This window comes from Neodiprion virginianus, chromosome 5 (genome assembly GCF_021901495.1).
Source record: "Neodiprion virginianus isolate iyNeoVirg1 chromosome 5, iyNeoVirg1.1, whole genome shotgun sequence".
NCBI lineage: Eukaryota > Metazoa > Arthropoda > Insecta > Hymenoptera > Diprionidae > Neodiprion > Neodiprion virginianus.
This window is the reverse complement of record NC_060881.1, coordinates 25,909,895-25,921,083: the sequence shown is the minus strand read 5'-3', so window position 1 is coordinate 25,921,083 and position 11,189 is coordinate 25,909,895.

Here is an 11,189-nt window from a genome sequence, read left to right as displayed (position 1 = left end):
CATACCATACCGAATGGGAATTAGGGACCCGAATCAAGCGCTCGTTTCGTAGATTGAGAAAAATTACCACCGCATATCGCCAGTTTGACAATTTCTTAACTTTCTTTCCAGGATCCGGTAAGCTTGAAAAAAAAACTGGATATTCCCGCACCTGTATAACCTGTCGAAAACGGGGGAAAAAAAAGGTGAGTAAATCTATCTACTTGTCGACCGATTATCGTAACGGCCGAAAATTTCCCCGCGTCGAGGGTGGCAGGATATTTTTAATTAATTCACGCGCACATTTGAGGTGGCGAACCTGCGGTTCACGCAAGAGCAAACTGCACCCCTCGTGCGTATAGCGGCGGCATGCAGGAGAGTCAGTCATGTGTGATCTGAATTTAACTTTATTAAACGCGGGCGAAAAACAGAACGCGTAGCGCCCTTCGCCTATAGCCTGCAGCCAGTCAACTATGATCCTGCCTCGGAATTATTAAATACGAGCACATTCACCCCATCGCCCTGAGCAGCCACCACATCCAGGCGATGATAATTACCGAAAGGGATTCCACGAGTCCGCCGTTGTAAATTCGAACGGTGAATTAAGTGCCGCAGACTAGCTCCTTATTTATTTTCTCTCTCTTTCTTTCTTCATGAATGCCTTTACACGCCGGTGAACCAAGGAGGAAACCCGTTGCACAAAATATACTATATACGGAAACGGAAGCAAACGCATGAGGGGATTTATTAATTTATATGCCCGCATGTTCCTACCTGGGAGAAACAGAATTTCGTACATTTATTCGATTCGAATTATCCTTCCGGTCGTATAATATATTTATAGATTTTTCCTGTATACAATTTTTTTCACACTTTACCCTAATCGTTACAAGTCTTAACGGTCCGATAGCGTTCCACGTGGTTACACTTAATCGAAATTTCAACAAATTCTGACCTTTGAAAAGTACCATTTTTCTGCATTATTTCCGTTTTTTTTTCTTTTATTTTCTTTCTTATTCCCTGTATCCGGTTATCTTCAAAGAAATTAAAGCTCGTCTGTTAATCTGGTTAAATGTTTTTGTCGTCTCCCAAAAATCGACGCGCTATGTTCGACCCGTTATACGCATTTCACAGTGAAAAACATTTTCATGTAACACGCATGCGCCACAATCCGAGAGAAATTGTTTTCCAGGGTGACCAACTTTCATGAACGTAACCTCAAAAATTTTGACAATTATTGCTAGCAGTTGTGTTCAACACCGCTAGGTGTCAAAATTCTTGAGGTTGCATACATCGCGGCGAACTGTCGTCTAAATTTATGACCGTTGGTAACCCTGGCAAACAGCCGCTGTCGAATCATAGCGCATGCGCATTAAATTTAAACAGACGACAGATCATCCAGTATTTAGAAATTCACCCTATACATGGAAATATTGCAGTAACAATAGAAAACCGATTTGCAGCATAGGTAGACGGTGTCGTTCGCTCTGTGGAGGAGATTTTTAACAGAGAGTCCGGAGTCGAGAGGGTAGACAAAGATCACGAGGAGGCTATCGGGATGTTCGCGGTTGGGCACCCAGCATCCCCTACAACAGCAGTCGGGCGGCGCCCTCGCGGGTGGTGGCAAAAGCCCCCCGAGCGATTTCGATTACCGATAGCACTCGTTTTAAAACACCCTGTCGATTCACGGCATCCACACCACTCGAGTAGCGCGGTGCCGTGAAGCGTTTTCCTCTCTCTTTTTTCCCTTTCCATTTTTTCATCCTCCTCTCTCTGTTTCCCTTTTCTAGTTTTTCCGTTTTCTTTTTTTTTTTTTGTTGACGTTTTTTTCATTTCCCAGTTGCTGACGGACGCCCCGATTGTCACGTTGTATGGAATTTCGGCGGGATGAGAGATCGAATCGATTTTATCGAGCCTCGCCTGCATCCCCCTTCACCCACCCACCCACGCTCTCACTCTCAGTCTCTCTCTCTCTCTCTCTCTCTCTTTGCACGCTTGTTGTTTCGTCGTTATGTTACGTCAATAATACCTACAACCGTTCTACCGCAGAGGGTCGTGTCGTCAAAGATGAATCACTCGCTATCTGTGCACCACCGACTCCTCTTTACAAATGTACAAAAGCTTCGCCACCCTTCTAATTTTCATTCTTACAAGCATGCTTATTCATATTCTCATCCTCATACCTTATATCTTCAACGAACTGACTTGGGTTCAATACATTTTTTTTTCAATTTGTTGATTTCACAAATCAATCGCAAATTTATACAGATCGCATTATATTTAAAAATTCTTTTTTTTCACGATTCAAAGCTCGTTTTACGTATTTTTTTATCAATTCAAAGAAATTCATTGCACGTAATTACAGAGTTTATAATTTGTGACATATTTTTTTTTTTATAATATGACATTTTCAGAGTATATTTCTGTGATTTAAGTCCTTTTAATCTACAGTTTTAGATTATTATACAGATTATTTTTTTTTTTCAGCTGAAATTTATGTTCATTACATTTTCTTCCGTCAACAAGCCGTTATTTCAGTCTAAAATCCAACTATTACAGATTATCTGATCTCTACTCTACACATACAAAACTTAACCAGTCTTTAAATACTTGTTTGTTTTTATTTTTGTTTTTGCCTATTATGATTGATATGGGAGATCAAAAACATATATAAATAGGATATAAATAATATAAATAAGGGGACGATGAAGAATTTAAGCCTTTTGTCAAAATAAAAGAAAAAACGTGAAATCGATGGACAGGCTTACAAAACAATATGACGAGAACGATAATAAATATGACATTGACCCTCAATTGAATAAATTAAATATAAATAAAATATGAATGAAATATAAAGAACATGTAAATGAAACGCGAGTGACAAATAAATAAAAGATCAATAAAATATAAAGGGAATATAAATAAGATATAAATAAAATTGAGATTAAATATAACTAAATATATAAATAACATGTAATACCTCTTTAAAACCTGTCCATAGTCGAAATAATTAAAAATTACACATTCATTCAAACATTCACAAATAAATTAAAATAAAATACGCCAGAATTAACACACACTGGGATATAAAATTGTCTATGATGGTAATTAAAAAAGTTGATAAGTCATAAATATGTTAAAAATCACTCATCCCTTTGCTTTAGACTTGTCAACAGCTCCTTCATGTGATTGTTATATGATGTTGGGACTTCTTCGACGGGGTTCAAGTGTACGGCTTTTTGAAAGTTTCCCTCCTGCTGACCCAGCGATGCACGACAGTTTTAAAATTGGTTTTTTGATTAATTTCGTGACTTCTTTTAGGCTTTATCGTTGTGATCAAATCACAGGTTGTTGTAATGACGGAGATTAATGAGCAATGCCGAGGTGTTAATTCACTTTTAAATGCGTTAATAATTGACTACGCACATTCTATACGGAATTTTAGACTGTTTGCCTTGGCGTCTTCCCATAGACTCTTCAAAATGTTCAGCCGTTTCTCCCGCCTGACGCCTGGATCGAAATGGCTGTGTCAAGCAAAACCTCGCGGGTACTTTGAATTTAAAATATCGTTACAAGTCTCTATCTGTCTGTTCATATGTCTGCTTACAATTACAGAACTACTAAACCGATTTCGATTCTCTTCTTTTCTACAGATATACTTTCTAGATTACACGATATATTTCGTTACAATCAGACGAATAGTTTTAAGATATAACGATGTTTGTAAACCAAGTCAGAACGGGATCCCTCACTTATGCGAACGCTGCGTAAACTCTTACAAATAGATGAAAGTTACGTTCAATCTAGTTTTCAACGTCTCAACGAGCTCTAGAAAAAATTCCGCTAGATCACGCGACCATGTCCGTCAGTTTTGCCACACGAAGCGCTTGAAAATATTTGCGGACAGTGCCGCAACGGGCCGCTAGAATACGTGTAGAATTAGAACGTTTTCACCCCTTCGTTTTAGGGATCGTTCAAAAACGGTTACATCACACAAATAATTCCCACCGGTGGCATATAATTTCGACGAGACGATCCATGCTCCGTCCGTACGGCGGAACAAACAAGCGCCCAGTTGGTGTGTGTCTAGTCAAAAGGCAATGTGGCGATACGTGCCATGCGCGTCCTGCGCACAGGTGTTACCAACTGTTGTTCAACACTCACGGTTGCCTATAAACCGGGCGTATAACCGGCGTGTGAACGAGCGGTGATTTAGCCATCTGCATCGGACAACGTACAGATACCAGGGCAGGTATATCAGCCGTGATTTACGGGGGTGCGAGGCACCTGCCGGCCCCCTCGATTGTTTAGATCCACTAATCGCGATCCCATCGGCACCGTTGCGCATTTCTGTATTGTCTCTCCCCCTGCGCCTGAATAATATGTGCAACTGGTACCTACCTAGCTGATGCGGTTTGTTACGAGCTCTTCGATTGTTCTTCGAATCCCGTATGCTGCTCGTATATCCGCCCTGTACTTTTTCGTTACACGCATTTTCGGCTATTGTTATCGCTTCGATGATACAGTCGCACGACACGATCCCGCAAGCCTGACTGACTAATCATTTTTCGGATAGGAACTCCGTAACGACACGCCTCCGTAAACAGCGGCAAAATTGCGTGTTGCCTTTATTTGGTCTTATACTGTATAATCGAAATGATGCATCTTTCTGGTATTTATTTTTTTTTTTTTTTGTCGACTTCAACCGTTTCTCTGTACTATCTTCGTTCATCGCCAAGTTGTTATACCTATACATTATATATAATTCGTGAGAGATTTATTTTCAATTCACTTTCCAACAAACGAAGCAACGTTTTGGTACAATTATTGTGATCAAATGTTTAAAGAAGTGAAAAAAACATTTGACTCGATTCGTGGTAAAAAGAAACTGATCATTTTAATAACTCGCATCCTCGAGTATAAAAAAGCCATTCGTTAAATTCGACTGAATAATAGTGCTTGTAGTACATAAATTTAAATAAACATGTCTCTGTACGATATAATCAAATGTTCAGTAATAAAATTGCATGAAAAATTCACCTGCACTTATGCGATTGGCAATACAATTTTAGCGATCCCCATTTGTCTCGTGGCTCGTAATAATCATGAAGTGGTAATAATAATTAGAGAGATCGAGAAGCCAGCCAATCGTAACCGCTGAGACAAATGGCGATCAGTAATTATGTAGTCTCGGTTGCCGTAAACAGGCGCAACTTTCGACAATATGTACTATGAATTGCATAAATGAAGGCGTAATAATGCTGAATCCGTCCCATGTATAAACATTTGCCCGAAATAACCTGCATACATAACCTAGAAAACAACGTGATTCGGGAATGAATGAGAAAAAAAATAATCGAACAGAAAGGGGCGAGAAAAAAGTCTGAAAACACATTCGTTCAAGAGTCGATTCCGCGTAAAAATCTGCGACGTTACGCGTCGAACGAACGAAATATATTGTAGGTGCATAAAATTGATGGAAATGCATCATCGTGCAGATCCGAGTCGGTGACGTAGACTTGGAGATATATAACGGTGTATTCGAAACTAAACAATAGACTCGAAATGATAAAGAGGGGCAGAAAGGGGCGCCGTTGCTGCACGTTTTCACGAGGCTGCGCAAGTCGACAGCCGACTCTCGACTCTCTTGGGGGCGATCGCTCATCTTCTGCTCCCAGATCGAGTCCGGGGGCTGAATCGCCCCGCTATACATACCTTATTTCTATCCTAATCTTTGTCGGTCCCGCGAGCAACTATCTTGCATCGATCATCCGGAGGCCCGTTGCTACACTTATTAAATTTTTCATCGCTTTCCACGGGGTGTCGATTAGGTATAGAGGAAAAAGATATGAGAGAAAGAAAAATTAAGCTAACGAAGGAGAATGGAGAATTTGAAAATCACGAAATTGATGCGAATAATTACATCGCTTTCACTCATTCGGAATCTGGGCAATTTTTGAATTCTTTTCAAACTGTCTTTTTTTTTTTTTTTACGCCCAAGTAATTATTATTACAAAAATATTTTAAGCTGTATATGCAATTATTATACTGCTTTTAAAATTCGTAGCTGCACGGTAAAATAGTTTGAACGATTTCTTAATGCTTACAATACATATTTTCGTTCTGTAATATTCACGTTAAATTTTGTAAAATTTTTGTGTATTCCAGACGAGGGTACCAATTACTTTTTTTTTCTTCTCACATTGTGTTTTTTCTCAAAGTCACAGAGCTTTTCAGCATATGTTTGTTTGTTTTCTAAGTTCTCTTATCGCAATATCATTACACTTATACAAGCGTGCATAAGCGTTAAAAATTGTGCCTAAATGCTACATGCAATTATTGTATACCGGTATACTTATAAAGGTATAATATAAATGGAGGAACTAAAGTTGGAAATATTACTTTACATCACGGGATTTACGTACTATACTACAGTAGCTTCCGGCATAAGTAACCAAGGAGAAGAATATGCGGCGGTAAGTGGAGAAAATTTTATGAAAATTATCGCGCCGAATAAAAAACGATAAGATGGAGAAGGAAAAAAAAAAAAACAAAGAGTGTGAGAAAAAAAGACGAAAAAGGCGAGGCAGAAGTTAGCGGAAAAAAGAGGAAGGCAGCAAAGGGAAAAAAATGAAACAGATAAAAACTAATGTATGCGGGACGCGAGGAGAGGGGCTCTCGCGGGGGTGAGAAAGATTCACATTTACATACCCCCTGCGTGAGGAAAGAAGGAAAGAAAGAAAGCGGAATTATGATACGATGAAGAAGAGAAGGAGGACCTCTCATCCTGCAGGACCGAAGAATATATATATATATATATCGGCATCCCCGTTATGTAGAGTAACATAAAATTGCTTTTACCTTCTATTAACAATTCATATTTCTCGCGTAACAAATTCCATCCGTGCGATGTAAAGATTTATAATATTATATATATATGTATATACCTATACGTGAGAAAGTGAAGAAAGAATTGAGAAAAAAGGGACGAAATGTATTAGGAAAAATTTATCGCCTGTTATGTTTTTACCGGTGTCTAAGTGAGATGGATGAAGCGGGATTTATGCACGATTCAGTTCCGTAACAATAATTATACGTAACATGCTTGAATAAAATTCCTTAGCATAAAAAATTCAATTCGTAAGCATACTTTTCAGATTTCTGAAATACATGTTTTTACAGAAATAAATAGAAAATTTAATTTTCATATCCATGGACGTTTTCTGTTTTGAAATTCCGGACACAGATTTGAAATCTTCTACTTTGAAAATGACGAATCAAAGAACTTGCTTCTTCTCCAGGTCAGATTTTTCATTGGAATTCGCTGGCGATTGAAGTCGAGACTTTTCGACCGGCTCCATTAGCGTTTATAATTTAATTCTCTTGGCTGAAGCTACCGTCAGTGAGTAACGCCTTTATCGCCTGCGAGAGGTAACAATCTTTGGCAGCTTGCAGTGGGAGGGTCAAGTGGGAAAAGATGACGGCAAAGACGAGGATGATGATGAGGAACACGAGGCCTTAGGCCCAAATGAACTCGCTTCTCTGAGCTTTGAATAATTGCTTGCATCTTAAGACGTTTAAGGAGTTTGGTTGGTGAAATATAGATGCTTTTTATTAATTTTATCAAGGAATACCCGCCCACTGAGTATTTATCAAATTATTATACTCGCAAGCTGTACGAAGTTCTCTCCAAAAATATAAAAACAAAAAATACTGAGATCGTAATCAAAAACATATCGATGCCTCGTCCAAATCATTACAAAATATTTAGAAATCCAGTAGATTTTTTCTATATATGTCACACTGCAATGGACTATTTTCTACAAAGTCACTGATAGTGAAGCAAAATTTTTTTTTTTCCGTCTTTTGTTGATCATAATCAATAACGGTTCAATGTTGCAAAGGTAAACACTTGACGATGCCAGCACGGTAAAAACAAAAAGTGCATCATTGAATTTTTAGAAAATAGAATTTGGAACAAAACGGTTTTATTATCTCTCAAAATCTTTCGTTCATAATTCCATTGCTCTCTATCTTCGACTGAATCTAAATCGCAGCTTAATAAAAATATGATCTAGGGACTCGATGCGCGATCAAGGGCCGCATATGTTTTCCCACGTTTAAGTTAACAAACGAAAATCACGGTGTGAAATCACTGGCGATATAGAAAGAGGGCTGGGGCGAAGGGGGAAAGCGGAGGAGGAACGCCCCAATCCCTTATATCGGGGGTGTTTCCGTGGCTGTTTAAAGGCTGATCTAATTACTTCCGGAGCTCGGTATTATTGAAGTTTAATATCCGGAATGCTCGCAGTTCGCCTACCGGCATTAAACGCCCGCAGGGATTTCCAGGTGCTGGTCATTCCCGCACGGCATTGTTTTCAAGCTCCGGATTCCGCATTGTTCAACTTCAGCGGTTGTCGCGCGGCCAGGTGAATCCGCCGCAACGTGATCCCTCCCTCCCAGGCTCGACCGATTACCCGTATTGATAAATCCCCCCGTATTTTACCCAGTTTCAGAAATCGCTTGAAATGGCAAAATTCGTTCGCGTATCGCAGAAGTCAGTAACGCGAATCGATTGGCCATTCCTTCGAAGAAAGTAAATTAATAAAGGGCGGCGCGTCGCAGATTTTTATTACGAATTTGCAGACGATTTGCGAATAACGTCAAGTCGATCAACCGATTGATAAAATTATCCCAATGGCACGTTTCATTCATTTTTACGAGATTTGTTTCGACTGCCTGCAGCTATGATTGTAATTTTTTTTTTTTAATCCGACGATTTTTTCACAAATTACCGAACAAGTTTCAATAAAAGTTTTACATTTCTTGGGACTGAAATTGCTCGAAATCATTTCCAAATTACGAACGATTTAGATATTGAGAAATTCATACGAATCCGGTCCTTACTTTTGATAATTATCGTTCAAATTTTGATCTTGATTACAGTTTTCTTTTATTTATTACATGTTTTAAGAACTTTCGAACATATTTTTTTTTTTTTTTTCGGACGCACCTATCCAAAGTTCGATGTCTATGAAATCTGAATGTAAATTGACTCTTTCATCGAACAAAAAACAGCTGACTTTGAAATTTTTAAATCTAAATTTTATTCGTTGTTCTTCAGGCTATAACAAAAGAATTCGTATCATGAATCAAAAAGTTTTATACATTCGAAAGAAAAAGAATTCGTACCAGCAGACTTAAGAACTGTGACAGCTCCAAGTCCTCGAAATTCGACGATTTCGAACATGAATAAGTTTGAACGATCAGAACTCTTAAAATTGTCGGTCTCTTGAGTTCTGACATGAATACATCCATCATTTAAAACATGAAAACTTTCAAACTATTCTTTAAAAATTTCTTGATAAATACCTGAGCTCGATTACGTGATGAATAGATTTCAAGAAATGTATCTGAAGCAAAGATTCCGAGATTTGATACTTATTTTTTGAGATCTGTCCAGCGCCATTTCTCGCAAAGTTTTACCGTGAAATTGAGCAAAAGAGGAACAAGCGAATCATTTAATACAGCCAGAGCCAGTACCGAAGTACAATTTTCCAAATCGATGCACGCCTTCCGTACGGGTGCAATATTCCTTACTTTTTCCAAACACACCTTTCCGTCAGTGTTTCACGTATAAGTCCGCGGTTCATCGTCAGCGTACATATCGGGTACCATTGAAAGTCCGGACGCGGAGATTAATCGGAGCGGTCGCGAGGCCCGTAGCACGATCCTAATACGCCTTTGAAGTCTCGTCGAGTTCCTGGTCGAGACTCGTTGCGTACGGCCTGTCAATTTCTCGACGTAGCCGGCTGATTAATGGAGCTTGTAATACCCGTAGCTACCATTCAACCGGGTCTCGCAGGCAGCCGAGCCTTTATTAGATGCTTATTACCTATTAGTCCTGCAAGACGGACACCTCGCCGTAGGTAATTATCGATGCAACTGCTGCAACGGAACACCCCGCGTCAACTTTCACATCTTATAAAATTAAAACCAAAGAGAAACGAAGGTAGGAGATGTGGGCAAGAAGAAGCGGGACGGTTAGTTTCCATTTTTCATCTCCGACGTATTCGATCCTTGGAATGGAAGATTTTTTCAATTCGATTCATCGAAACAACCTCACTCTTGACCAGTGACATCTCCTACCGCAATTGCCGCACCTCAAACTAGTCGTTACACTTCTTTTACAGTAAGTAACACAGGGGCTCAAATTGCAAAAGATAGATAGACCCAATAGACACGACTTTCTCAGCATTCCTCTTTATGTCCCATTGACAAGGCCTCCGATATAAGGTACATCCGGTCTCATAAGCCCCATGATTCGTGAAAGACTCCGGAAGACCTCGAGTTACCCAAGGGACCATTCACTCAAGAAAGTCGTAAATTTAACAGTTGGAAATGAAATTGTAAGTCAAAGAAACTTGAATGGTTGAAATATTCTTTGTCATTGCGAATCATTTAATATCGCACATGATACCGCTGAAGAAATCGTGCAGGAATCGTTGGAGATCATGGAAATCGTTCAAATAACTTCGATTCAATAACATTCTATCGACGTCTATCTTGTCATAGGAGGCTTCCATTGATATCTAGTTTACCAAGCGACGTCCATTGATTCCCAACGATGAGCCAGCATTCCATATAATTTCCAGTAATACTTGTTATGATTTCCTGCAATTCCATCGTATCTGGAAGTCATGGAAAATCTCATAACAAGGTAGAAGTCACTCGAAGCCACTGTTAATGAATTAAAATCATTTGTTCGATTTAAAAGTGAATCAGCCCCCCGATTCCACGAACGAACAACATCATCTTACGCGACGCAGAGACCAACATTCAGGGATGAAAGCTGGCTTATAAGCCAAGGTGCATTATAGCAGACGTCGGGACGTCGGCGAGTGTGGACGAGTCGAGTATTGATTTCAACCTCCGACCGCGAAGGTGGAGGCCAGAAGCAACGGGCCGTGGGTGGCTGAAGGGGAGGTTCAACGGGTTCAGGGGGTTCACCGGGGGTCGAGTCCCCGGTCTTTACGAACTCAGGTGGAGGTAGTGCGGCAGGACGAGGAGAATGATCCGCAGGCACATAAAACCGGCCGACCAGGAACTTGCAGACGCAGGAACTTTCACCACCGGAATAATTCAGAGGTTCCACCCCGTTCCTTTCTCCACTCCTTTTATTCCCTGCGTTTCCACATCCGAATCGAATC